Source organism: Stomoxys calcitrans, chromosome 2 (genome assembly GCF_963082655.1).
Source record: "Stomoxys calcitrans chromosome 2, idStoCalc2.1, whole genome shotgun sequence".
NCBI classification, from domain to species: Eukaryota; Metazoa; Arthropoda; class Insecta; order Diptera; family Muscidae; genus Stomoxys; species Stomoxys calcitrans.
Window position 1 is genome coordinate 190,392,614 of NC_081553.1, and position 27,748 is coordinate 190,420,361.

General features: G+C 41.4%; 1 protein-coding gene across 2 annotated transcripts in view; it reads right to left on the reverse strand.

The window, feature by feature from the left end:
* LOC106091536 (E3 ubiquitin-protein ligase RNF113A) overlaps positions 1–27,748 on the reverse strand; it is a 274,959-nt gene that overhangs the window by 38,151 nt on the left and 209,060 nt on the right. The window contains exon 6 of one of the 2 annotated variants that reach the window (XM_059362812.1): positions 23,885–23,951. The exons of the other annotated variant lie outside the window; for it this stretch is intronic. The gene's annotated coding sequence lies outside the window, so the exon portion shown is untranslated. Of the gene's footprint in view, positions 1–23,884; positions 23,952–27,748 lie in introns of those variants that run through there. 2 annotated transcript variants of the gene reach the window in all.

Here is a 27,748-nt window from a genome sequence, read left to right on the forward strand (position 1 = left end):
CCCTTCTGCCTTTGAGGTATGAGTGTTGTGCCCTACTGAAGTTTTCCGGCGTCAGTCCCCCTTCTGACCTTCAGGTCAATCAGTCTTTCCAGTGTTTTCAGCAGAAACTATGGCAGACTTTTAGACCTATAATCTTTCGTGGTACTCGCTCGGAATCCTCTCAAGCCAGGGCAGGGTGACTTCAAGGGACTCCTGCAGCAGTGCCGGGATAATTCCCGTCAGATCCGACCGACTTAAATGCCCGGAAAGTGCGGACTGCCCACACTATCTTTTCCTCCTCAACGATGTCCCTGATGAGGTCATCCGTTAAGGCCACATATGTGGGTATTGCCATATCTTGACCGCCGACCTCTTCCAGGCCATCTGGGAAATAAGCCTCCATCAAAAGTTCCACCGTCTCCTGCCCACTCCCGGTGTTAGTCCCGTCCTCTCTCTCAGGAAGCTAGGTTTGATGGGATCCTTCGAGAGCACTTTGCGAATTGGAAAGCCTCACCAGTGTTTTCAATTCCCTACAGAATTTTGCCCAGGAACTCATCTTTGCCTTCCTCGTCTCGACCACATCTTCTCTGATCATCGTTATATCAGTTTTGGAGAAAATATTGCTGAAATGGTCCCTCGGCTAAACAGACGAAAGGCGGATTGGAATAAATTTCGGCATACATTCCGCATATCCCCTCTAGACCTGAAAGAGAAGTGGAAGCCACGGAGGACTTAGACATAATGCTCAATTAGATTATCAAGACACTGAAGCACTCGCTTATGTCAGGATGTTGAAGAGCCAAACCCAGAGGCAAATAGCGACCGCTATTGTGGATCCAAGAACAAGTTGGTCTAAGGAAGGATTGCAGAAATCTCTTCAATAGGGCGAAAGCTATAAGGGCACTACACGATTGGGACGTCTATAAGGCTGGGTTAAAAAAATACAATGGCGAGCTGTAAAAAGCTCAGAACAAATCCTGGGTGGAATTCTGAGCTCCGCTGAGGACACATCTAAAGCCTCTAGGTTATCGAAACCTATTATGGAAGATTGTATTCAGAAGTCACAGAATGTATGGCCAGTGTCTAGTGAGGAAACATTAGAACTACTCGTTGACACAAATCTTCCGCGAAACTTTCTAAAGCCTCTAGGTTATCGAAAACTTTTATGGAAGAATGTATTCAGAAGTCAATGAATGTATGGTCAGTGCCTAGTGAGGAAAGATTAGAACTACTCGTTAACACACATCTTCCGCGAAATTTTCCAAGAGATAATGTGGCGCCAGAAGGAGTTGTCACAGATATGCATTCGTCGGAGGTTATTGGGGGAAATTGTGCCTGAGTCGAAAATCATTTGGAACCTAGGTGCCTCCCTAGTGCTTTCCAATTCCTCACAGAATTTTACCCAGGAGCTTTTCTTCGCCTTCCTCGTCTCGTCGCGGTACTCGTCCCACGCCTCTGCCCTGTTCTCTTTATTGGCCTTCTACTCTTCCTCCTGAACACCTGCAGCTCCGTGTATGAAGGTTTACACATCCCAAAAATTTATTTTTTCTCGGCAAAAAATCTGTTTCGAAATTTCTTGTCAATATTCTCACATTTCGCTTTCAGTGGATAAATGCACAAAATGCGCCCTTTAATAGATGGCATAACAAGAAATTCAACAACATACACAGCCACCCAAACCTGGTGGTAGTTGTTATAAAGGTGTTGCAAATAATGTTCAGCTATGTGTACATGTGGCAACACATGTCCTCCCACCATAATTGAAACCAAGGAAACCTCCAAGTGCACCAATGCAAATCCATTTCACGCCGCATCCATGTAACCAGTGGTGACACTGTGTGGTTCAGCTACATGTGTTTGCGCTTCTTTGCCGCCCGCCTCCATTGCGCAAGTAATGCCGCCACGGGTGACCAGGTTAAGACACGGGTGACCAGGCTGGTCGGTCAATGGGTCGTTGGGTACATAGCTGCATTAACTCCGTTTACATAGCATTACTGTGTTGGGTAGTGTATGGTGACAGCGGTATTAAACAAACGCATCTTCTGGGTTAAAATTTTAAATTTCATTGGGAGTGAGTGTGCACTTTATTTGCCTTGTAGGACTACAATGAGAATTGCAGGCAACGGCTTGGTCGTCAAAAACGATTATTCGATGCAGAGACTTGATACAAAATAGGCGCTGTAAAAATTTGGGCGATTCATGTCGGTAAGATACAGTGATAATACAAATCAAAATTATCGCTTGAAATTTTGCAAAAAAAGATTAAACCTCGGAATAGACAAACATAGTCCATAGTTAGATGGGACGAAATAAGTAGAATATGGGGATGGTATTGTTGATCTGAATCAAGTTTCTGTCAACATTCGCCGAGATCGTTGAAATGACTATAAGGACACAATTGAGATGGGCTACAATGAATGGGTTAAGAACAAACCAAAAGAAGAAGGAGCTGGTGTTATACACTCGAAGAAGAAGACAAATGCCGTCTTTTAACGGGATCACACTCAGAAAAAAAGCTTAGTTCGATTTGAAACTGGCATGTAAAAGAAAACAAGTAAAATCGCGTTAATTGAGCCGAGCCGAATCTCATATACCCTCCACTATGGATCACATTTGAAAAGTTTTGAGTGACTTTTTATACCCTACACCACTCTTGTGGTGTACAGGGGATTATTACTTAATGCATTTGTTTCAAACACCCAAAAGGAAAAAAGATAGACCCATTGATAAGTATACCGATCGACTCAGAATCACTTTCGATTTAGCCATGTCTGTCTGTCTATTCGTCTGTCTGTCTATCCGTCTGTCTGTCTATCCGTCTGTCTGTCCGTCTGTCTGTCCGTCCGTCCGTCTGTCTGTCCGTCCGTCTGTCTGTTCGTCTGTCTGTCCGTCCGTCTGTCTGTCCGTCCGTCTGTCTGTCCGTCTGTCCTTGTTAATTTGTGTACAAACTGCAGGTCGCAATTTTCATCCGATTGTCTTCAAATTTGGTACAGACATATTTTCCTGCCTAGAAACGAAGCATATTGAAATTGAAAAAAATCGGTTCAGATTTGGAAATAGCTCCCATACATATATATTCGTCCGATTTGCAGTAATAATGCAATAAAATTGTCATTTTTTTAACCGATTCTCTTGAAATTTGGTACGAACGATTTTTTCTTAACCCTCGACTTTACTGGAGAATTTCATTGAAATCGGTTCAGATTTAGATATAGCTCTCATATACATATATCGCCCGATTTTCACTCCTAGAGCCTTTGCAAGCGCATTTATTGACCCATCTTCCCAAAACTTTGTCCAACGCTTTCGTTGACGACTTTTACAATATCAAGTTTTCTCGAAATCTCCCATATATATGTTCGTCCGATTTGCAGAAATACTGCAATAAAATGGTTATTAGTTAACCGAATCCGTTGAAATTTGGTACGAAAGGTTTTCTCCTGACTGTCGACATTACTGGTGAATTTCATAGAAATCGGTTCAGATTTAGATATAGCTGCCAAATATATGTATATCGCCCGCTTTTCCAAATCGTATAAAAATGGTGGACCTTAGAGGCTCAAGAAGTCAAATCGGCGGATCGGTTTATATGGAAGCTATATCAGGTTATAGATCGATTTAGACTGTACTTGGCGCAGTTGTTGGAAGTTATAAAAGAACACTAAATGCAAAATTTCAGCCAAATCAGACTAAAGTTACGGCTTCCGGGGGCTCAAGAAGTCAAATCAGGAGATCGGTTTATATGGGAGCTATATCAAGTTATGGACCGATTTAGACCGTACTTGGCGCAGTTGTTGAAAGCCATCAAAGAACACCACATGCAAAATTTCAGCCAAGTCGGATGAAAATTGCGGCTTTCAGGGGCTCAAGAAGTCAAATCGGCAGATCGGTTTATATGGGAGCTATATCAGATTATAGACCGATTTGGACCGTACTCAACACAGTTATTGAAAGTCATAACAAAACACTAAATGCAATATTTCAGCTAAATCGGACTAAAATTGCGACTTCCAAGGGATCAAGAAGTCAAATCTGGAGATCGGTTTCTATGGGAACTATATCAGGTTATAGACCGATTTGGAGCGTACTCAACACAGTTATTGAAAGTCATAACAGAACCCTAAATGCAAAATTTCAGCCAAAACAGTTATTCGAAGTCATAAGAGAACACTTCATGCAAAATTTCAGACAAATCAAACAAAAAATGAGGCTTCCAGAGGCTCAAGAAATCAAATCGGGAGATCGGTTTAAATGGGAGTGTATCAGGTTATAGACCGATTCGGACCGTACTCAACACAGTCATTCGAAGTCATAACAGACCACTACATGCTAAATTTCAGCTAAATCGGTCTAAAATTGCGGCTTCCAGGGGCTCAAGTAGTCAAATAGGCAGATCGGTTTAACTGAGGGCTATATCTAAATCTGAACCGATATGACCCATTTGCAATACTCAACGACCTACATCGATATTAAGTATCTGTGCAAAATTTCAAGCTGCTAGCTTCACGCGTTCGACCTTTATCGTGATTTTGACAGACAGACGGACGAACAGATGAACGGGCAGGGCTAGATCGAATCAGAACGTCGAGACGATCAGGAATATATATACTTTATGAGGTGTTAGACCAATATGTCAAGGTTTTACAAATGGAAGGAATATAATCTGTACTCCAGCTTTGATCAATCTGCACAGCATGAACCACCAGTTGGCTATGTCAGAGTGCCTTCAATTCAAGACTATACCGCTGACTCGCGATCGACCTCAAGTGTCCTCTCAGGTATTAGATTCAAACACTCTTTCATTTCATCTAAGTTTCGTCTCGTCACCTCAATCATACCGCAATGGTATGATGTCTCTATTAACCATTCTCCCATTGCCGTAAGTCTCGGTGGCCGCAGTGACTGCCTCATACTTAGTACGTTTATCAATGGGCCGGATTTTTAGAATACTCTCCAGGGCCCTAGTGGGTGTGATCCTCATTGGTCAGCCTATGCCAAGACTATAAGTTCTCTTCACCCATTGTATTGTCCTTATCTTGCACTATTTCTTCATCACAGTCAACCAAACTACTGAGGCTTTAGGCGCGTTCATATAGAGAAAATAGACTATGCCTGAATTCAGGCTCCACTTCGAGCCTACGGTCCATCTACAAAGTGCTTTCTCAGTTCGCTTCAGTTCCAGTTCCATTTCCTTTCCAAATCTCTCCCCACTATTTGATTTTGTATATAAAAATTAATTTTCCATAAAATTTCCTTCAAGTCACAGTGCATAACTTACTTCATGTAACTACTTTTGAGTGAAATACCTGAAACGAAGCTCTTGGAAATGCACCTACCAACAACGTTCAAACCTGACAAAAACCCCCATTTGGTTGCTCTATTTGGTGTAACACTGCCGAGCATGGCTATGATTGGAATGAGAAGGTGAAAAATAGCAAAAGTTTAATTCTCTACATGGTACGATTCGATTAAATACCTTAATTGCCTTTCCAAGAAACGCGAAACTCTATTTTCTCATTCAATGGCATGAATAGTTCTGCTTGCAACCAAGGCCAGTAGGTAATGGGTTATGTGGTAGTCGTCGAAGTTTCATCATTTTCAAACGGATTTACAAGCGTTTTCAGATCCATTTGAGAAAAATGTATTTCAAGAATCTATCTATTGTTTATATATAAAAATGAACTTGTGTTTGTTTGTTTGTATGTTTGTTTATTTGTTTGTTTGTTTGTTTGTGGGTTTGTAAATTTGTTTGTTCCGTATAGACTCGAAAACGGCTTAACCGATTTCTTCTTGAAATTTTCACAGATTGTGGGGAGTGGTCCGGAAGGAGCAATAGGCTATATAATTTTTTGATATCGCATTGGGGGCGGACCCTCCCCCTTGCCCCAAAAGTACCAGCCAAAAATAAAAGTGGACCGATTGGGACAATATGGGACTTAAATGAAAGGTATTCAAGAGCAGAGTACAAATTCCTTATTCAAAATTGGGTCCAAGTAATTGGGGGGCCGCCCCGACCCCAAAAACACCCCAAAATAGGTTTACTGGACGATAATGACAAAATGGGAATCGAATAAAAGGTATTCGGGAGTAGATTACGAATATGGAAGGACCAATAGTCTATATAAGTTTTTGATATCGCAAGGGGGGCGGACCCACCTATTTACACCAAAAGTACCACCCAAAACTAAAAGTGGACAGATTGGGACAATATGGGACTCAAATGAAAGGTATACTCTTGAATACGATTTCCATATTAAAAATTGAGTCCAAGTAACTGGGGGGCCGCCCCGACCCCAAAACCCACCAAATTGGATTTTTGGACGATAATGACAATAACGGACTCGAATGAACGGTATTCGCGACTAGATTACGAATATGGTCAGAAAGGGGGTATAGGATATGTAATTTCTTGATGTTGGAAGGGGCGGACCCGCCCCCGTTACCCCAAAAAACGCCACCCATGACATTAAAATTTGCATCAAGTCCAGGTGGCGCTTTTTCTCCTCAAAATACGTCAATGTGGTTAGTTGACCCTCTATGACAATATAGGACTCAAACCAAAGGTATTTGAGAGTAGAAAACAAATTCGATATCAGTATCTGAACCTCTATGTGAGCTTACGTGCAAAATTTCAGCCAAATCTGATAACAACTGCGACTCAAAGGGACTCAAGATCTCAAATCGGGGGAACGGTTTATAAGGGAACTACATCATGATATAGACTGAATTCCGGCTTCCAGGGCCCAAGATCTCAAATCAGGAGATCAGTTTATATGCGAGCTATATCCGTATCTGAACCTCTATGGCCCATTTTTAATCTCTTACGACCCACATTAACATTTCTACAAAATTTTAAACGGATATCATTATACCGTGATTTCACGATTTCGACCGACTGACGGACGGCCTACTTGGCTACATCGACAGCTATACCAGCTTATGGGCCTATTTGAACCATACTAAGCACAATGGTTGAAAATCATAGCAAACAACTTCACGCAAAACTTCAGCCAAATCTGATAAGAATTGCGCCCTCTAGAGACCTAAGAAGTCTAGATCCCAGATCGGTTTACATGGCAGCTATATCAGGTTATGAATGAATTTGAACCATATTTATCACAGTTGTTGGAAGAGATACCAAAACACCACGTGTAAAATTTCCGCTCAATCTGAATAGAATTGCGCCCTCTTGAAGTTTAAGAAGTCAAGACCCAAGATCGTTTAATATGGCAGCTATATCAGGTTATGGACTGATTTCGACCATACTGAATACAGTTATTGGAAGACACAATAAAACACTTCATCCAAAATTCCAGCCAAATAAGATGAGAAGTGCGCCCTCTAATGGCTCAAGAAGTCAAGATCCAAGTTCAGTTCATATGGCAGCTATATGAGGTTATAAATCGATTTGAACCATACTCAGCAGATTAGTTGGAAATCATAACAAAACACCTTATACCAAATTTCAGCCCAATCTGATAAGAATTGCGCCCTCTAGAGACCGAAAAATTCACGATCCCAGATCGTTTTATATGGCAGCTATATCAGGTTATAAATGGATTTGAACCATATTTAACACAGTTGTTGGAAGTGATACCGAAACACCACGTGCAAAATTTTAGCCAAATCGGATAAGAATTGCGCCCTCTAGAAGCTCAAGAAGTCAAGAGCCAAAATCGATTTATATGGCAGCTATATCAAAACGTGGACCGATGTAGCCCATTTAGAATCCCAACCGAACTACTTCAATAAGAAGTATTCGTGCAAAATTTCAAGCGGCTAGCTTTACTCCTTCGAAAGTTAGCGTTAGCACCTGGAATGTCCGCTCTCTTTATGGAGAGAGTGCGTACACTGCACGCACTGGCGGAAGTATTGGAGAAGTACAGGGCTGACATTCGCGCCTTACAAAAAGTGCGATGGATTGGAGCTCCACAGTAACATCGAACGTTGCACAGTGGTCGTCTAACATTTGGTACCATATAGGCATTTCGAAAGTCCGAGTTGGACCACATTCGGTTGGGACATTGGTAGGCAAATATCAGCGAAAACGGGTAATAAATGTGCCTTTAATGTATTTTTGGCCGCTCTTTCCAAACAACTCCGACCACAGTGCGTTGACGCCCTATATTTTGCTGCTTTGAAACGAGGCAAGACATTGGCTATGGATTTAAGTTAATCGAAGTGGTGAGAGAGAGAGATGGCAGCTTTATCCAAATCTTGATCGATCCGGGCCGTATTGAATAAGGATGTCGAGAGGCCTAACACAACTCACGGTCCCGAATTTCAGCGAAGTTGGATAATTAATGTGGCTATAATGGACCTAAGACCTTTAATCGGCCGATCGGTCTATATGGGAGGTATATTAAGATAAAGTCCGATAAAGCCCATCTTCGAATTTAACCTACCTATGGACAAAAATGAATCTGTGCAAGTTTCAGACCAATATCCCAATTTTTCAAGACTGTAGTGTGATTTCAACAGACAGCGTGATGGACACGCGGATAGACGGGCGGACATGGCTAGATTGTCTTAGACTTGTACGGCGATCAAGAGTATGTAAACTTTATAGGGTCGGAAATGGATATTTCGATGTGTTGCAAGCGGAATGACAAAATGAATATACCCCCATCCTTCGGTGGTAGGAATAGAAGTAATAGTAGTTTTACACCCACCACCGTAGGATAGGGGGTATATACATTTAGTCATTCCGTTTGCAACACATCGAAATATCAATTTTCGACCCAACAAAGTGTGTGTATATTTCGTATCGTCATAAAATTCTAAGACGATTTAACGATGTCCGTGTGGCTGTCTGTCTGTCTGTCTGTCCGTCTATCCTTCTGCCCGTCTATCCTTCTGCCCGTCTATCCGTCTGTCCGTCCGTCTGTTGTAATCACTCTACAGCCTTCGAAAATTGAGATATTGAACTGAAATTTGGCACAGATACGTCTTTTTGATGCAGGCTGGTTAAATTCTTGACCTGGCCGAATCGGATCATATTTGGATATAGCTGCTATATAGACCGATTTTCCGATGAAGGGTCTAATGACCATTTACATTTTTTTTTCGTCCGATTTTGCTGAAATTTGAAAAAGTGGGTAGTTTGAGGCTTCCCGGCAACTGACTCAAATATGATTCAGATCGGACCATATTTAGATATAGCTGCCATATAGACCGATCTCCCGATAAAGGGTCTGAAGCCTATAAGAGCTTTATTTATTACCCGATTTCGCTGAAATTAAAAAAAAAACAAGTAAAAGCGTGCTAAGTTCGGCCGGGCCGAATCTTATATACCCTCCACCATGGATCGCATTTGTCGAGTTCTTTTCCCGGCATCTCTTCTTAGGCAAAAAAGGATATAAGAAAAGAGTTGCTCTGCTATTAAAACGATATCAAGATATGGTCCGGTTCGGACCACAATTAAATTATATGTTGGAAGCCTGTGTAAAATTTCAGCCAATTCGTATAAGAATTGCGCCCATTGGGGCTCACGAAGTAAAATAGAGAGAACGATTTATATGGGATCTGTATCGGGCGATAGACCGATTCAGACCATAATAAACACGTTTGTTGATGGTCATGAGAGGATCCATCGTACAAAATTTCAGGCAAATCGGATAATAATTGCGACCTCTAGAGGCTCAAGAAGTCAAGACACAAGATCGGTTTATATGGCAGCTATATCAGGTTATGAACCGATTTGAACCATACTTGGCACAGTTTTTGGATATAATAACAAAACACGTCGTGCGAAATTTCATTCCAATCGGATAAGAATTGCGCACTCTAGAGGCTCAAGAAGTAAAGACCCAAGATCGGTTTATATGGCAGCTATATCAGGTTATGAACCGATTTGAACCATACTTGGCACAGTTGTTGAATATAATAACAAAACGCGTCGTGCAAAATTTCATTCCAATCGGATAAGAATTGCGCACTCTAGAGGCTCAAGAAGTCAAGACCCAAGATCGGTTTATATGGCAGCTATATCAGGTTATGAACCGATTTGAACCATACTTGGCACAGTTGTTGGATATCATAACAAAACACGTCGTGCAAAATTTCATCCCAATCGGATAAGAATTGCGCACTCTAAAGGCTCAAGAAGTCAAGACCCAAGATCTTTTTATATGGCAGCTATATAAGGTTATGAACCGATTTGAACCATACTTGGCACAGTTGTTGGAAGTAATAACAAAACCCGTCGTGCAAAATTTCATTCCAATCGGATAAGAATTGCGCACTCTAGAGGCTCAAGAAGTCAAGACCCAAGATCGGTTTATATGGCAGCTATATCAGGTTATGAACCGATTTGAACCATACTTGGCACAGTTGTTGGATATAATAACAAAACATGTCGTGCAAAATTTCATTCCAATCGGATAAGAATTGCGCACTCTAGAGGCTCAAGAAGTCAAGACCCCAGATCGGTTTATATGGCAGCTATATCAAAACAGGGACCGATATGGCCCATTTACAATACCAACCGACCTACACTAATAAGAAGTATTTGTGCAAAATTTCAAGCGGCTAGCTTTACTCCTTCGGAAGTTAGCGTGCTTTCGACAGACAGACGGACGGACGGACGGACGGACGGACGGACGGACGGACGGACGGACGGACGGACGGACGGACGGACGGACGGACGGACGGACGGACGGACGGACGGACGGACGGACGGACGGACGGACGGACGGACGGACGGACGGACGGACGGACGGACGGACGGACGGACGGACATGGCTAGATCAACATAAAATTTCACGACGATCAAGAATATATATACTTTATGGGGTCTCAGACGAATATTTCGAGTAGTTACAATCAGAATGACGAAATTAGTATACCCCCCATCTTATGGTGGAGGGTATAAAAAACAGTAGGTAATTTTGAGCCTCCCGATATCTGACCTAAATATGGTTCAGATCGGACTATATTTGGATATAGCTGTCATATAGACCGATCTCCCGATAAAGGGTCTGAAGACCATAAAAGCTTTATTTTTTAAACGATTTCGCTTAAATTTGAAACAGTGAGTTATTTTTAGCCTCCTGACATCCGACCTAAATATGGTTCAGATCGGACTATATTTGGATATAGCTGTCATATAGACCGATCTCCCGATAAAGGGTCTGAAGACCACAAAAGCTTTATTTTTTAAACGATTTCGCTTAAATTTGAAACAGTGAGTTATTTTTAGCCTCCTGACATCCGACCTAAATATGGTTCAGATCGGACTATATTTAGATATAGCTACCATATAGACCGATCTGCCTATAAGGGGTCTGAAGCCAACAAAAGCTTTATTTATTACCCGATTTCGCTGAAATTTGGAACAGTGAGTGGGTTAGGACCTCCCAACACCCGACCTAAATATGGTTCTGATCGGACCATATTTAGATATAGCTGCCATATAGACCGATCTGCCGATAAGGGGACTGTTGTTGTTGTTGTTGTTGCTGTTGTTGTTGCTGTTGTTGTTGCTGTTGTTGTTGTTGCTGTTGTTGTTGCTGTTGTTGTTGTTGCTGTTGTTGTTGCTGTTGTAGCAGAGTGTTAAACACTGAGACGACAGCCCTTGCCGATGAAGAACTCCATCGGGTCAATCCGGTGCGTACAACCGGCTGCCATGAGGGGACTGAAACCCATAAAAGCTTTATTTTTTACCCGATTTCGCTGAAATTTGTTTGTATTAAGCAAACACAGGGAGGTTGTATCAATGATTGCTGTACCATTCACAATTAAACTCATTAATAAGGATGTGCCGCTGAGCATCACCTCTTCCCATGATCACTACAGCACCAGTGACCCTTAAAATTCTATATGAAAAACAACCTTTCTCCTCAACATTTTTTTTAATGACCATAGCCTTGTTACTGTTTACCTACGAAATTATCCTATGTTCCTCATCTGTGATTTTTCGTTTCATAACATCTTTCCTATCTCCTGTTGCAGGATGTTAGCGCAAATTGTTTTCTCTTGCAAAACTAGGTAATTCCATTTGTTCTAACCTTAATACCTACTAAGACTACGTTTATTGAAAATTCTTCTCCCTAGAGTCAGCTTTTGCAATATTCTCAGGTCACTGGAAGAGATCCAGTAAACATAGAAGCTTCACCAATATGTGCACAGATGTTGTTTATATACATTTAATAGGTTCACATGCAAACACACACACGGACAAATACTAACATCCTTTAACTCATATACACACATTTTTCGTTTATTTCTAAATTATGGCACTTTGTGTTGCAGCTCAACTAATATCCATGTAGCTATTGCAGTTGTTTGTGCATGGAAGTCGTTGAGTCGTTTTTCTCATCTACATTGAATCATCTCATCTACTAATCTAGTCACTCCGGTTGTTACACCTCGATAAATTGATCTGCTACCCTTTAAAGTATGTATATTAGACTGTCCCACGCTATAAATGAGAATTTTTCAATTAAGAAAACGCCTACATCCCAACATTTTTCCCTTCAATCCCAATAGACCAACTACGAAATATTGTGGCGACCGTTAGATGAAGATGAAGTTAGAAAAGTTAGATGAAGTTAGATTCTAGAATGAAATTTATATGGCTTCTATGGGTAAAACATGCGTCTCTACTTTGGATGTGATGCAGTGATCGGTTCGACTCGGACATTTTTCATTACTCGGTTCAGCAATGTTCTGTGCCATATTCAGTTAGGGGTCTACAGTAACTCACTGTCCAAATTTAAGCCAAATCTAGACATACATCCAAGAACTGAACCCGTGTACGGAAAATTATGGATCTGTACAAAATTCGTGATTTCAATTGTCGGAAGGACGGACGGACGAATGGCCAAGCACACAGACAGCGTAAATCGTCTTAGAAATTAATGATGATTGACATCTAAAAATTTAATTTAAATCATCAAGCTAACATTAAATTTTTATATTCTATATACAGAATGACAAAATTAATTTCAATAAACTTTGCATCCAGACCCAAAACATATCTTTGCCAAATTTGAAGATAATGGGGAGAAAATCGCTATATGTACTTGGTACAGAAGTTCACATAATGGCTAGACAAGTTGCTGCGATCACTGCTGTAGGGCTGAGGGAGCTTTCTCTTTGGTAATGACGCAGCTACGGACACTGTGTTATCCATGAAGCAATGTCCCATGTTCCAGGCAGTATAGCCCAAACATTTCCTGAGAGTGCTCTTTGATAAAAATTACTTTGTCACTATTGCGGATTAAGGCAACCGTAGCGAAAAGGTTCGCATGTCCGTCTACGGCACAGAACCCCTGGCGACATTTGCGAGGAACTATGCCATTTGAAAAAGAGTTGTCACACTACGGCACGCCGTTCGGACTTGGCTTTAAACAAGAGGCAACTTTTCATAAGGCTTAAACTTGAATCGGACAGCACTCATTGACATGTGAGAAGATTGTCCCTATTCCTTAACCACTATTGCTGATAGAATCGATTGGAACTACAATATCCATGGTAATAGAAGTTACACAGACTTTTGTACCGATGGTTCCAAACTAGACGACAAAGTGGGCTTTGGGATGACCCTTAAAGAAGTAGGACTAATCATATCGAGAAGATTGCCCACCTCTGTAGTGTGTAAAAAGCATAGATCCTTGTAATTAAAGAAGTGGTGAAATGGCTTAGAAATAATGTCATAAGGACGATTGGCATAAATATCTTCTCAGACAGGAAGCCATAAATCCCCGGAGAACGTATTTCTGAATTCAAAAACCGCCCTCGACTTTCACGGTTACAAACTCACCTGTTCTGGTTGCCGGGTTATGGAGATATCCCAGGGAAACTGGAATCTGTGGGTATGCCTCTAGCGGCATGTAAGCTATGTCGCCAGGATCAGGCCTGAAGGTCTGTAAACACTCCAAAATTATGTGGCCGTATCTAAACGCGAAGAGGTCTACCGTTTTGCTGTAACCGGCTAGAGCACGCATCTCAATCATTGTGTCCGTCATGACACGTGGCTGTGTGATCGGAAAACATGCTGAAGGTTGCAAGTAAAGATTTCTGCAGAAGCTGCCAGGACATCGAGGAAGAAGAGACTATAGAACACCTGATGTGTGTGTGTGTCCCGCACTGGCAGTCAAAAGGAGTTCCCCTTTAAGTTCTCATTTCTTTGAGAACCTTTTTGATTTAGCTGATAGGAACATTCGTAAGTTGTTGGACTTTTTAAAGCGATCTGGCTGGTTCAACGGTAGGAACACTGTTCCCGAGTTGTCGCAATGGACGAAAACGTTTAAGTGAGTCTCATGGCAGACTACCAATTAAACCTAACGTAGTCATGTCAGACTGTATGTCCGTCCGTCTGTCTCCCGTTCGATATTGAGCTAAAACTTTGCAAACATTCTGTTTTTGTTCATAGGCTAGTTAAGTTCAAAGGATTATATCGTGATATAGTTCTCAGATAGACCGATTTGCCGATATAAGGTCCACTAAAGCCAGATTTATTATCCGATTTCGATGAAATTCGGCACAATGAGCTGTGTTGGGCTCTTCAATATTCGTGTTCAATATGACCCAGTTCGGTCTATAGTAAGCCAAATATACCGTTCTCCCGATTTAAGTTCTTGGTTCCATGAAATCAGCGTTTATTGCCTGAAATTTGCTGAAATATGGCACAATAAATTGTGTTTGGCTCATCGACAAACATATTAAGTATGGCTCAGATCGGTCTATATTTGGGTATACTTGAATATATGCCGATCTACTGATTTAACGTCCTTGGTCCATAAAAAGCGCATTTATTATCCGATTTTACTGATATTTAGCGCAATGAGTTGTGTGAGGCCCCTCGATATTTGTACTAAGTATAGTCAAGATCGGACTAAGTTTGGACATAGTTTTTGTGAAATACCTTGCTACGAAAATAGTATATCGCTTGACTAACAGTTTAACAATATAACTGCCTTTATCTGAATCCCATATGATATTTACCATTGGTTATCAAATTCGTTTTGTAATCTCAAATACCTTCCATTTGAGCCACATATTGGCATGGGGTTATTTTGGGGTACACCAAATACCTCTATTTGAGCTCCATATTGCGATGGCCAGTAAAAAATTGTTGTTTGTCGGGTATTTTGAGAGAAACTTGGTCCCGAAAGTGGGTATCAATTCTTGCTCTACCCCCAATACCTTTCATATAAGCCCCACATTATCATGGTCGGTAAATATACCCGATTTAGGGGTGTTTTGGGGAGTGGGGTGGTCCCCCAAACACTAAGCCCTGAAAATATATTTACAACGTGCCCTATTCTCATATATCCAGGGATCAGTGATTTGAACCCCATATTGCCATGGGCCTCAAAATTGGATATCAAATTCGTTTTCTAATCTCATTTAAACTCCTTATTTCAAAAGTCAGCAAATATGTCCGGTATGGGGTAGTGGCCCTAAAAACTATAAATATTTAGTGACCGGCTTGGGAGGTGTTTCGGGGGATGGGCGGCCACTCAGTGAGTTGGCCTTGAAAATATATATCGGATTCGTGTTCTACTCTAATAACCCTCTTATTTAAGCCTCATATTGCAATAGTCAGCAAAAACTTTCTATTTGGGTTGTGTTGTGGGAGTGGGGTGGCCCCATAGACGCTTTTCCCGAATGGTGATATCAGATTCGTGCTTAACTCCCAAAGACCTTTCAGTTAAGCCCCATATTGCTATGGTCGTAAATTTGTCCTCTTTGGGGATGGTTTTGGGAAGTGGCGGCCCCCCCAAACACTTGGTCCCATATTTGGATATCAGATTCGAATTCTACACTAAAATGCCTTTTATTTAAGCCCCATATTTCCGTGGTCAGTAAATAAGTCCTGTTTGGGGGTGTTTTTGAGGAAGGGGTGGACCCACAGAAACGTGTTACCACATTTGGATATCAGATTCGTATTCTACTCGCAAATACCTTTCATTTGAGTCCCATATTGCCATAGTTGGAAAATATGTCCGATTTAGGGGTGTTTTGGGGCTTGGGCTGGTCCCCCTAGCACTTGATCCGACAATTGAATATCAGATACGTTTTCTACTCTCAAATACCTTTCATTTGAGTCCCATATTGTCGTGATTGGTCAAAATATATGTTTGGTAGGTTTTAGGGTGGGGCAGCCCCCCTAGGTACCCCATCCGAAATTTGGATACCAAATTTTTATTTTTAGGGTACTATATGAGAGCACACAAAATTTCGCTTAAATCGCAGCAACCATCTCCGAGATCTGGCGTTTCTGAAAATAAGGGTAAGGGGGAGGGCCCGCTCCCCCTTCAGATATCAAAAAATGTAGCACCCTATTTTCACCACGGGATCATTATGCACCATCTGTGAAAATTTCAAGAAAATTGGTTCAGACGTTTCTGAGTCTATGAGGAACACACAAACAAACACAAATTGAATTTTATATAAAATATGTGACCACATGTAGTGAATTTATCATTCGCCCTATTTATCTTGATTTTGTATGAAGATTTTTGCCCTGTAACTCGTCTATCAGCAGACGTTTATATTGAGTTAAGGTGCTTATTGTTTCACTTTAACGATAGTAAGGATAACAGCAAAAACAACAACAATTTGCACGCCTTTTGCAGCAATGCACAAGACACTATGATGAGACCTTAACTTTTGTCCATAGTACACAGGTGTTACTGGAATAAGAAATGCTTGGTCTGCATCAAAGCTGATACGGTTGTTGGGTGTGTTTTGTTTCCTAGCTGATTTTGTTGCTGCCACATTTGCTGCTGTTCTTTATTTTTTTTATGTGTTTGTTAGCACCATTATCGTAACCATCTTTAGACTTTCTTTCATTCTTTTATTTTTTTGCTGCCACAGTTATGGCTGTGCAAAATCATTTTCTTATACTGTTACTATTATAGTTTTACGTGTGTGTGTGTGTGTGTGTGTGCGAGTGAAGTTTTTCATATTTAGATGTTGATGTAATAACGATAGCACTGTGGTACATTAAAGACTTCGCACATTCAGATGGCTTGGCTTTTGTATTCAGATAAGTAAAATTTTTCATTGGATCTTCAGTCCTTAAGTTGTGCTAGAGCTATTGACATCCACGACAAGTATGGTTTAGATCTAAACATATATGGATATAGCTGCCATATAGACCGATTCCATGAAAAATGCGTTTTTTATCCATCTGAAACTAAATTTTAAACTGGAAGTTATTCCGTAAACCTTGACTTCGCTTTCAAAAAGTTTGTAGAAAGGATCACACATGGCCATATAGCCCAATATCCAGACTTATCTTAGGCCAAGATCTATAAAAGATGTACCTCTTCCCCGATATCAACAACAAACATCTCTCTCCACAAAACACTGTAAAAAATGTTCCATTTCGTTTTATATTATCTTAAGTTAATGCAATTTTCTAAGACTCACCCTCCAGTGATGATGGCAGCAAAGATTTTCTTGCATTCCTTTGCATACCAAGGCCTTAGATATGTATGTCAGTAGTACGTTTACTGCAGAATACAGAACAACATATGTATGAACTCTGTGAACATGCTTATATGCTGTTAAAAATGTAAATATTTTTCCGCTTAAAAGTTGTCTCGACTTTCACTGTCAAAGTAGTTCGTTGAGTCTTTTAAATGCATTCGACTGTCTTATAGATTGACACAAAACGACACCATGGCTTCAGAAAGCATTTAGGGACGTGGGGCCTACAAGAAAGTTAGATTAGGTGAGGTTGCTTAAAAGCGAGTCCTGATATTAATCATCCCTATTATACTATGGACATACACCTAAGCCAGTAATCGGCTTTTTGTTCGCTCTAAATATTAACAGCAAAAGCTTGCTAAGTTGGGTCGGGTCGAATCTTGGGAACCCAACACCATGGATTCTGCTAAAATATGGGAGGTACATCAGGTTATTAACTGATTAAGACCGTACTTGACACAGTTGTTCAAAGTTATAACCTAACAATATGTGCAAAATTTCAGCCAAATCGAATGAAAATTTAGGCTTCCAGGGGCTCAAGATTTAAAGTTTCAGCTAAATCGGATGAAAATTCAGGTATTCAGCGGCTCAAGAAGTCAAATCGGGAGATCGATTTATATGGGAGCTATATTCTTTGCTGCCATTGGCTAGAACAGACGTCTCAGTCATTGTGTCCGTCATGAGAGGTCACTGCCTGATCGGAAAACATGCTGACAGACTGAAGGTTGACAGTAACGACTTTTGCAGAAGCTGTGGGGACATTGAAGAAGAAGAGACTATAGAACACCTTCTGTGTGTGTGTCCCGCACTAGCAGTGAGAAGGAGTTCTACTTTAGGTTCTCGTTTCTTTAAGAACCTGTCTGATTTAGCGGATGTGAACATTCGCAAGTTATTGGGCTTTTTAAAGCGAACTGGATGGTTCAACGATAGGTAGGAACGGTAGGAACTAGAAGGCATCTTCCTTCTTCTGTTCCTGTGGTACCACAATGGACGAAAACGTATAAGTGAGTGTGATGGCAAACTGCCACTTAAACCTAACCTAAACCTAATCTAAACCTAACGTAAACCTAACATAAACCAAACCTAAACAAACCTAAACCTAAACTAAACCTAACCTAAACCTAATCAAAACCTAACCAAAACCTAACCTAAACCTAACCTAACCTAAACCTAACCTATACCTAACCTATACCTAACGTAAACCTAACCTAAACCTAACCTAACCTAAACCTAAACCTAACCTAACCCTAACCTAAACCTAAACCTAACCTAAACCTAACCTAAACCGAACCTAAACCTAACCTTAACCTAAACCTAAACCTAACCTAAACCTAACCTAAATCTAAACCTAACCTAAATCTAAACCTAACCTAAACCTTACCTAAACCTTACCTAAACCTTACCTAAACCTTAACTAAACCTTACCTGAACCTAACTTATATCCAAATCTGAACCGCTATGGCCCATTTGACCGCTATCGTGATTTCGACAGACGGACAGACATAGCTGGTTCGACTCAGATTGTCGAGACAATCAAGAATATATATACTTTATGAAGTACTAGATCAATATTTCGAGGTGTTACAAACGGAATGCCCAGATTAGTAAACCCCCATCCTTTGGTGGTGGGTATGAAAATTACCTCTAACAAGTAAAAAGCCTTTAGCTCGGCCGGAGCGAACTTTGGATACCCACCACCTCGGGTGTATGTGTAAACCACCTTTGACCTTTGGTCATAATCCGGTGAAAAATTCGAAATGTATGCCCCCATAGCAGCTATATCGAAAAATGGTTCGATTTGGAACAAATTCGGCAAGGACATTGAGTGATCTGTCTAATAAGTACAAGTCATTGTTTAATTTTTTAGAACAAAACATTGGTTTGTTTGGTAGCTATATCCAAATATAGATTGATCTGAACCCTATACGACACGGATGTCGAAAAGCCTCACACTAGCACTGTGTCAAATTTCAACGAAATTGGAATAATATGACCCTTCGGAATAATATGACGGATATCGGAGGGCCTAACACAACTCACTGTCCCAAATTTAGGCGAAATCGGACAATAAATCAGCTTTTGATGGGCCCAAAATCTTGAGTAGAGAGATCGGCCTATAAGACAGCTATATTCTAATCTGGGCCGATCTGGGCCAAATTGAAGAAATATGTCGAAGGGCCTAACACAACCCATTGTTCTAAATTTCAGCAACATCGGACAATAAATGGGCCTTTTATAGAGCCCAAGACCATAAATCGAGAGATCGATCTATATGGCAGCTATATTCAAATCTTTACCGATCTAGGCCAAATTGAAGAAGGATCTCGAAGGGCCCAATACAACTCACTCTCCCAAATTTCGCCGATATCAGATTATAAGAAACTCTTTTATGGGCCCTTAAATCGAGAGATCGGTCTATACGGCAGCTATATCCAAATCTGAACCGATATAGGTCAAATTGCAGAAGGGTATCAAAGGGCCTAGCACAACTCACTGTCCCAAATTTCGGCGATATCAGGCAATAAATGCACCTTTTATGGTCCCAAAACCTTAAACCGGGAGATCGGTCTATATTCCAATCTGGACCTATCAGGGCCATATTGAAGAAGGATGTCGAAGGGCCAAGACAATTTTCTGACGCAAATTTCGTCAAAATTGGATGGACCCTAAATCTTAAATCGAGAGATCTGTCAAATCTGAACCGACTTAGGTCAAATTGAAGAATGGTGTTGAAGGGCCTAACACAACTCACAGCCCCAAATTTTGGCAAAATGGGGCTGTCGAGAGATCTGTCTATATGGCAACTAAATCCAAATCTCGGCCACTCTCGGCCAAATTGCAGAAAGATATTGAAGGCCAAATTGCAGAAAGATATCTCTGTCCTGAATTTCGGCTACATCGGACAATAATTGCGCCTTTTATGATCCACAAAACCTTAAATCGAGAGATCGGTCTCTATGGCAGCTATGTCCAAATCTAGACCGATCTGGGCCCAATTGCAGAAAGATCTCGAGCTATATCCAAATCTGAACCGATCTGGGTTAAATTTAAAGAAGAGTGCCGAAGGTCCTAACACAACCCACTATCACAAATTTCAGCAAAATCGTATAATAAATGTCGCTTTGAGCGGCCATAGATCTAAAATCGGGGGATCGGTCTATATGGGGGCTATATCAAGATATAGTCCGATGTAGCTCATCTTCCAACTTAATCTGCCTATCGACAAAAAAAAAAAGAATCTGCGCAAAGTTTCAGCTTAATATCTCTATTTTTAAAGACTGTAGCGTGATTTCGACAGACAGACGGTCGGACTAGATCGTCTTAGATTTTTACGACGATCTAGATTATATATACTTTATAAGGTCGGAAATGGATATTTCGATGTTTTTCAAACGGATTGACAAAATGAATATTCCGCCATCCTTCGGTGGTGGGTATAAAAAGAGAGGGGGAAAGAACAGAGCCTGTACCACAAGGCTCTGCTCCTGCGGTCAATCTATATTCGAACGAGTAGATTGGATTTGAAGTCGGACCCAGTAGATCGTCAATGAAAATAAGAAAAAGGGAGGAAGAAAGAACAGAGCCTTGTGGTACGCCTGCGAACGAGTAGATCGGATTCGAAGTCAGACCCAGCAGATCGTCAATGAAAATAAGAAAAAGAGGGAGAAAGAACAGAGCCTTGTGATACTCCTGCGGTCAATCTATATTCGTCAGATGAGAACCCATCGTTCTTTTCTGGGTTAACGTTGATGCATGCCCCTAGATGTAGCCCATTGGTATGCCATCTGCGGGACCCTTTCGGCCCTTCTTCATAGCTGGTTCGGATCTTTACTCCATAGAAATTTTATAACATCGTCTGCGTAGCAAGCGGGTTCAAATCCCTCCTCAATCAGCTTCCGTAAAAGGTTATTTATTGTGGTAGGAGTGGCAATATAATGCCCCCCCTGTGGCGTGCCCTGTGCAACTTTCTCTCTTATATTTAAGAGCATAGCAAGCGGGTTCAAATCCCTCCTCAGTCAGCATCCATAAAAGGTTATTTATTGTGGTAGGAGTGGCGATATAATGCCCCCCTGTGGCGTGCCCTGTAAAACTTTCTCTCTTATATTTACGTCATGGGACACACAATTGATCCACTTGTTCCTTAGCGTATGGTTTGTGCAGTCTCTAAGGACCCATCCACCCGTTACTGGTCTAAGGATTGGATCAGTGTGTCGGTCCGCATATTGTTAAAAGCCCCGTCGATGTCAATGCAAACCGCCAATGGGTACGTTAAGGTATCGAAGGATTCTTCTATTTTATGCATAACCTCGTGCAAGGCAGTCTCCAACGACCTTCCCTTAACAAAGGCATGCTGTTTGTATTTAAGCTGTTCGCTGGATATCCTACTCTTTATCATGATATCCACAATGCGTTCCATGGTTTTGAGTAGAAAGGAACTAAGGCTAATAGCCCTGTAGGACTTTAGTGTCGCATAACTTGCCTTGCCGGGCTTGGGTACAAATACCACCCTTGCCTCTTGTCAGGCTTTCGGAGTATATGCAAGTCCTAGACAGGCTGTACAAATACAGGCCAGATGGGGCACCAGATTGTCCGCCTTCTTCTGTAGTAAAGCCGGATGTATTCCATCGGATCTGGGTGACTTAAATGGTATGATAAGCCTTCGATCAATCACATTAATCCCAGATTCTGGAGTCTCCGTGAGTCCCGTCGTATCATGTGGAAAAAGCTTTTTTTAACCAAAAGCCTCAACATGTCCTCCGTTATCTCTGCTCTCACTGTCATGTCGTCTACTAACGTTTTAGCTTGGACATGGGTTTTTGAGAGAATCTTTTTCATCTTGGAGTCGTCATTAACACTATCGACCTGGTCGCGGAAAAGCTTCCAGGAGATCAGTAAATCCCCGTTTTCAACGACGTGCTCTGTTGTAAAGTCTACGGACCTCTTTTTTCTTTGCAAACCTTCGTTCCATCCTTCCTCCCATGCTCCCTTTCATGCTTGCTTCCATGTATGCTCTCTTTTATCCATCCTTCCGTCAATCCATCATTCGATACTTCCTTTCATCCTTCAATATTTCATTCCATCTTTCCTTCCACACAACTTTCGTTTCTACCATTAATCCTTTCTACCTTCTTTCCTACTTTACACCAATCCTTTCATCATTTTATTCTCCCTTCTTTTCTACCACTATTAAATCCTTCCCTCCATCCTTCTATTCATCCTTCCATTCATCCTTCTATCTATCCATCCATCGTTTTTGCAAACCTCAATATTGAGAATTTCCCCGTTCTTCAAAGGTTTTTCTTGGCCTAATGTCCTTCCTCTAAGAGGACAATTAACTTCAAAAGACTTCACTAGTGCAGTCGTAGTCCTGTTTACATTGTCGTCAATCTCTTCAATGCTTGGACAATCTAAATTATCTTGTCTTCTTCTGAGCTGTCTTCCGAATTTGGGCCAGTTGATTTTAAACTTATTGCGGAAGCTTATCGGGTTCGACTCTGTCCGTGCTATTCTAAACCTAATGTAGAGATGGTCAGAGAAGGATTGCTCCATGGAGACCCTTCAATCCCGAAACTCTTCGATTAGATTTTCCGAATAATGTCTTTGTCTTTAATGACATAAAAACCATTGCTCTCTCCCGGACCGCTCCTTCCTTATATCATTGGAGGTATTATTGGAGGCTCTCTTTACATATTCTTCCTAAAACTCTAATGAACCCCCATCGCATATGTGCGCTCCTCGTTGGCTTTATATTTTTATAAAAATATAAACGGATATATGTACATATCTATGCGATGCAACCATTAAAGTTTTATACTTTAGCGGTTTGACGCTATTAATGCGGTTTTTTCGTCTTTTTGTTTTTTTTTTTACTTTTTTGCTACTCGATTTTCTTTTTGTTTGTTGCAAAACTTTATTCGTTTTTAGCATTGGCTGTATAGGACTGGGGCTCTTAGTTCTCGAATGGTGTCTATAGTAATCAGCGCTCTGCATGGAGATGAAGTTTGCCATGTGTATCGTTTCACAATGTTTGTATGGCAGTTGGTCTTTGGTAGCTGGTAGCTGGTAGTTGGTAGTTGGAAGGTGGTGGCTGCTAGCTGGTAATTGCAAGTAGTCCTGCTGCCATTCAATTTCCATTTGTTTGTTCTTTGGTTGGCTGGATTGTCGGATTTGTGGGCTTTCGTTTGCATTTTATAGTCGATGTTGCTGTTATAAGCATTGCTACTGTTGCTATTACCGGTTTATTTGAGTTTCTGCTACTGATGCTGCTGCTGCAACAACTCAAAGATTTACCAGTTGCGATAAAGTTACTGGAAAAACGTCCAAGCCATCGACCGCCAAGTACTCGTATACACCTATAGTGCATAACAGTAGGTCTCTGAATGCCATGATGACTTATATGCATACACAAGGATGGAAGTGGTTGCAAATTGAACAGTCAAACCTGCATTGTTAGACATTCTTGGGCTCGTATTTTAAATAACCTTCTCCAAGGATTGAACCTATAAAGAGCTCCAGACGATTTCAATCTGAAGACAAAATATAAACAAACATAATTAGAGGTAATAACACATGTAAAATTTTAAAAGACACTAAATTAAGATGAACATAGGAAAAGATTGGCAAACTATAGGAAATAAATCGACAACCTGTCAGGTGGACTGAAGCAAATTTCAACCCTATTCACTCGTGAAAAACTAAATTCACGAAAAAGCCACGGTTTATATACTCAATTTCTTCAATCTTCACTTTTTCTCTCTTCTCTCTTCCATCCTTCCTTTCATCTATACTTCCTTTCACCGAAGCACTTAGCCAGTTCTACATCTGAATAAACCCTGAAAAATATATTCACTAGTAAAATACTAATTACACGGAAAAATCACGGCTTCAATACTTAATTTCTTCAATCCTCAATTTTTTACGTCCACCCATTCTTCGATCCATTCTTTCTTCCATCCTCCCTGTCATCCATTCGTTCTTCCTTTCTTTCGTTCATTATTCATTCCTTTTTTCGATCTATCCTTCTTGCCATATGTTTTTCCATCCTTGATTCCACCCTTCGTTCCATCCTTCCCTCCATCATTCGTCCATTCTTCCACTGTTCATTCCATTTCCAGCTTCCTCCCAGCCTACCCTCCATCCTTCGTTCCATTTTCCCATTCTTTCCTCCATTCATCCATCATGGATGGTTCCTCTTCTATTCATCCTTGAAACCCCCTTTATATCTTTCCTTGCAAACCTTCCTTCCATCCTTCCTCCCATGATCCATTTCATGGTTGCTTCCTTTTATCCATCCTTCCGTCAATACATCATTTCATCCTTCCCTCCACACAACTTTCGTTTCCACCATTAATCCTCTCTACCTTTTTTCCTACTTGACATTAGTCCCTTCATCAATTCATTCTCCCTTCTTTTCTACCACTATTAAATCCTTCCCTCCATCCTTCCATTCATCCTTCCATTCATCCTTCCATCCATCCATCTTTCCATCCTTCCACCCATTCTTCCATCCATCCATCCATCCTTCCACCCATTCTTCCATCCATCATTCCATTCACCCTTCTATCCATTCTTCCATCCATCCATCCTTCCATCCATCCTTCCATCCATCCTTCCATCCGTCCTTCCATCCATCCTTCCATCCATCCTTCCATCCATCCTTCCATCCATCCTTCCATCCATCCTTCCATCCATCCTTCCATCCATCCTTCAATCCATCCTTCCATCCATCCTTCCATCCATCCATCCATCCATCCTTCCATCCATCCTTCCATCCATCCTTCCATCCATCCTTCCATCCATCCTTCCATCCATCCTTCCATCCATCCTTCCATCCATCCTTCCATCCATCCTTCCATCCATCCCTTCATCCATCCTTCCATCCATCCTTCCATCCATCCATCCTTCCATCCATCCTTCCTTCCATCCTTCCATCCATCCTTCCATCCATCTTTCCATCCATCCATCCTTCCATCCATCCTTCCATCCATCCTTCCATCCATCCATCCATCCATCCTTCCATCCATCCTTCCATCCATCCATCCTTCCATCCATCCTTCCATCCATCCTTCCATCCATCCTTCCATCCATCCTTCCATCCATCCTTCCATCCATCCTTCCATCCATTCTTCCATCCATCTTTCCATCCATCCTTCCATCCATCCTTCCATCCATCCTTCCATCCATCCTTCCATCCATCCTTCCATCCATCCTTCCATCCATCCTTCCATCCATCTTTCCATCCATCCTTCCATCCATCCTTTCATCCATCCTTCCATCCATCCTTCCATCCATCCTTCCATCCATCCTTCCGTCCATCCTTCCATCCATCCTTCCATCCATCCTTCCATCCATCCTTCCATCCATCCTTCCATCCACCCTTCCATCAATCCTTTCATCCATCCTTCCATCCATCCTTCCATCCATCCTTCCATCCATCCTTCCATCCATCCTTCCATCCATTCTTCCATCCATCTTTCCATCCATCCTTCCATCCATCCTTCCATCCATCCTTCCATCCATCCTTCCATCCATCCTTCCATCCATCCTTCCATCCATCCTTCCATCCATCCTTCCATCCATCTTTCCATCCATCCTTCCATCCATCCTTTCATCCATCCTTCCATCCATCCTTCCATCCATCCTTCCATCCATCCTTCCGTCCATCCTTCCATCCATCCTTCCATCCATCCTTCCATCCATCCTTCCATCCATCCTTCCATCCACCCTTCCATCAATCCTTTCATCCATCCTCCCATATATTCACCTACCGTCCATTCTTTATTCCATTCATCTTTCCTTCTCTTTTTACTTCCATGCCTTCCTTTTTTATCCTTCCCCCTCCCGTCCACCTTTCGATCACCTTTATTTCCATTTTAACTTCCAACTGCCGGTTCTTCTCCAATTTCTTCTATGCTTCCCGTTTTCATCATTCATCCTTCCACTCAGCCTTTCATCTCACCTTCCTGGCACCATTTATTTCATCATCCGTCCTTCTATCTTTTTCCCCATCGTTTCTTTCATCCTATCTTACGTGCTTTCTTCCTTACATTGCTTTTTCTCATCCAAGCTTTTCGTTTTCCTTCCATGTTTCCTTCAATATGATCAACCTTTTAATATCACCTGTCATTCAATCCTTCTTCCTTCCACCCCTTTTTATCCTGCTTCGTTGGATCCATCCTTGATTCAAAGCTCCCTTTCATTGTTCCTCTCATTCCTCTATCTATTCTGCATTCCATACTACCTTCAATACTACCTTCCATCCTACCTTCCATCCTAAATACCATTCTATCATCCATTTTAACTCCAATCCTACCCTCCATCCTACATTTAATCCTTCCTTCCATCCTACCTTCCAACCTATCTTCCGTATTACGTTCCATCTTTCGTTCCATCCTACCTCCCATCCTACCTTTCATCCTGCCCTCCATCCTACCTTCCATCTTACATTCCATCCTGCATTCCATATTACATTCCTTCCTACATTCCATTTTCGTTCCATCCTACCTTCCATCCTAACTTCCATCCTACATTCCATCCTCCTACCATGCATTCTCCTATCCATCCTTCCAAATCTTCTTCCCATCTATCCTTTCAAACCTATCTTTCATCTATCCATCCTTTTATCTTTCCTTCGATCCTACCCTCTATCCTTCCTTCCTACCATTCCTTCTTCCATCCTTTCTTCATCCTTCCTTCCATGGTCCTCTCCACGTTTCCTTCCACCCTCCCTTTCGTCCTAATTTTCATTCTTCATTCTTTCCATCTATCCTCCCTTCCATCCTTTCTTCCTTCCATCGCTTCTTAAATACATCCTTTGTTCCATCCATCACACCTTACAACCATTCTCCTTTCCATCCCTCCTTCCTTCCGTCGTTTCTTCCTCCTTTCTTCTGTCCTCCTTCCTTCCAGCCTTCCTCCTATGCTTCCATCCATCTTTTCTTCCATCATTCTTTCGTGCTTTCATCTTTCTTACCATGTTTTAATCCTGCTTGCCTTTCTCCCATTCTAAGTCCCATCTTTCAACAGTTCTTCCCTTCCCGATTCCTTCCATCTTTCCTTCATTAGTTCTTCATCCTCCGTTCCATATCTTCTTTCTTCCATCGTTCCATTCGTTATTCCTACTTCCTTCTAAATTTATGTCTATTCTCCCTAATCCTTCCAAACCTAGCTTCCCTCCTTCCTACCCTCCTTCCTTTCTACATATCTTCGTTCCTACCTTCCTTCCATCCTTTTTGCCGTCCATCTCTTCTTGCATAATTTCTTTTATCCTACCTTCCTTGTTTTTTTTTTCTTTGTTCCGTTCCATCCTTAATTGGTTCCTTCC